Source organism: Adiantum capillus-veneris, chromosome 16, assembly GCF_014529385.1.
Source record: "Adiantum capillus-veneris isolate H3 chromosome 16, ASM1452938v2, whole genome shotgun sequence".
Lineage (NCBI taxonomy): Eukaryota > Viridiplantae > Streptophyta > Polypodiopsida > Polypodiales > Pteridaceae > Adiantum > Adiantum capillus-veneris.
Window position 1 is genome coordinate 85347860 of NC_140946.1, and position 2835 is coordinate 85350694.

The window sequence follows — 2835 nt, forward strand, 5'->3', positions numbered from 1 at the left end:
TTGAAGAGTAGATTCTAACTGTCAAATCTCCGCCAAGTTTAGAGTTGATTTGCAAAAATTTTACCGCACGCCCGTTTTGGACATGAGAGAGGAAGTCAAACTCCTTATAAGGCCCCTTTGTGAGTCCACATTTTTCCTAATGATGCACCACTCGGTAATGACAGTCTCACATCTCCTGCACCTGCTATTGCATGCACCGATCCATCGGTCAAATGTACACTACCAAGCATCCCGCTAGAATAGCTACAAAACCATTCACGATGCAGCGTGACATGAAACATAGCATCTGCGTCTAGCAACCACTGCGAAGGGAGTGCACTATCCACATGTATAGCATCTCGTGCATAGCTCGAGGTAAAAGTGACATCCCCGTCACTAGTATACTCCGACACTACATCTGCCTCAACTGTCAAAGCAACTGAGTCCATGGCATCACTACATACATCTCTGAGACTGCCATGTCTCCTACGATGTCGCATACGACGAAAACAGCGCCGTCTAACGTGTCCAGAATGACCACAATACCAACATGTCACCTGTCGGCGTGCTCGTGCATGTACATGTCTCACACGAGTCCGTGATGACTCAGATCTATCATACATATCATGTTATCTGCGCCAAAGTGCTCTCGAAGTAGTCTCATACATAACAAGAGCATATACAGATTCCGCAAGGTGCAAAGAGAGTGTAGATAGTGCCATCTCCTCTAGCTCCTGCCACTGATCGTCAGACATGTTTGAAGGTCTACCTGCATCACCACTCAATGGTCGATGCAACCCTCGCTGTGTCAACGCATCAAGCATACACTCTCTCCATGCTGCAAAGTCTGACCCATCAAACATGCACATTTCGGAGAGATCATAATCTGAGCGATCACTTGTCTCTCCCATGAGCACAAGTAGCAAGCTAGAAAGCAAAACCACCTCACCAACAACACCTGGAAACTGTCTACAAATATGGCCAGAAACACAATGTAAAACCTGTGAGACACACTCCAAAATAGAGCTCTCGCAATGTCAATACAAGCCTCGCTTGCTCTAGTATCACACTACAATCTGTGAGCTAATCACCAAGCCCACACTATGCGGTATCGATGCATACACACGCACAAGTCTCCCATCTGCAGAGAACACCGCACGCAAATGCTGAGTGCAACCCGCAATCTCTACCTAGATCGCATAAATGATACGCATAAAACTCCTGGGAAAATTTCGTGAGAGTTTCGACGCACAATGGCTATCAACACAAAATAACCATCGTCCTGCAAGCTCAATACAATGAGCAATCAATGCGCATCAAACTACACTCAACATACATGCATAAGCTCTGCAAAACTATGGCAAACAATGCTCGAGATCACAAGACTCTCCCACCCGAGAGCAAACCACTGTCTCAAGCAAAGAAAGATACACAACTCCTCACCCTTGCGAGAGTGGATACAAAAACACAAAACTGTGTCCAAACTGACAAAACCTGTCAAAGTGAGAGTAAACACTCGATCACAAACTATGGCAAGAATCTGGGAAAAATCCGACAGAATTTCCCCTGAAAACTGAGCAAAAAACTCAAGTACAATCTCTACCATAAACCATAACACTACTCAATGCCAATGAGTAGAAATGCCAAAATGGCTCCACATTTTCACATACAATGGCAATCCGCACTCAACGTACATCAACGGAGTGACTGCGCATAAGCAAGCGCAAAAAGATTTGCAATCCGGAAACTTGATCAATGCGAAAACAATGCTCCCCAGAGAGCTCACCGGCACTTGAAAGTGCTCGCCAAAATGCATGTATGATGGGCATCAACCATGCGCCATAACCATATGCAAACCATCCGCAAAGACCATGAATCCAAGCACAAAATCATTGCCAAAGTATCGTGTGAAAACCAGTGAAAGAAGCTCCACCTGTGTGCTCCAAAGAACTGTGTCTCTCAAGAGACCGCCTCGGTGGTGTGTAAACGCCTCCGTACTTCGTTGCCCAAGTCTACCAAAAAACCCTCAAACCACAAGCTGCAATTGCATCTTCAGCTCAGAATTTATGCACTCAATTTCAAGCATCTCCCGTGCTTCCAAAAGTGCATCAAACTCACACACAATGCGACAACAAAAAATCTGGAATTTATGTATACAGTCAGTCTGAGCTGAATATCAGCAAAACGGTGAGAAATTTGCAAAAACTTTCTTCTACAAAGTTGTAGACCTCGTCGAAACGGATGGGCCAGTGAGACAAAATTCTCAGATCTGCATTCTTCAAGGAGAAAAACGAATCTGAAAATGGTGCTGCTACGCACACAGTTTTAGGGCAGCACCTTCACTTACACACAATCTTCCACACTTCTTTCTGAGCTTCCACAAGAGCATACATCACTCTCAACTGAGCTCACAAGCTTTCTTAATCTCTCTACCGTCGAGAGCGAGCGAGCTATCGCCTCGAAGCTCTCAAAGCCATCGTGCTCTCCGCGGTCACCATAGCTCTGATACCAATTGAAGGGGATCGGGGAGCACCACAGACGGAGAGTGCGAGAGAGAGAAGGAGACACACACATACGATGTGGGTGGGGAGACTGTGAAGTGGCAACTCCCCCTATACAGTATACTCCCTATAAGTATAGAGTAACAGTGGGCGGGCGCCCATGACCTGGGCGACCGGTCAAGGCACATAGGCCTTAACCCCAACACTTGGGATCTTGAAGCCAATAAGCCCTCATACTCACAGTTGAACGTGCAATGTTCAAAACTTACTATGCACCCTTGCAACCTCTTTGCATGTAAAAAAATTCCTTTAAAGATCTTCCAACCCAGAGATGTTGAAGCCTTGTGCGACTTGC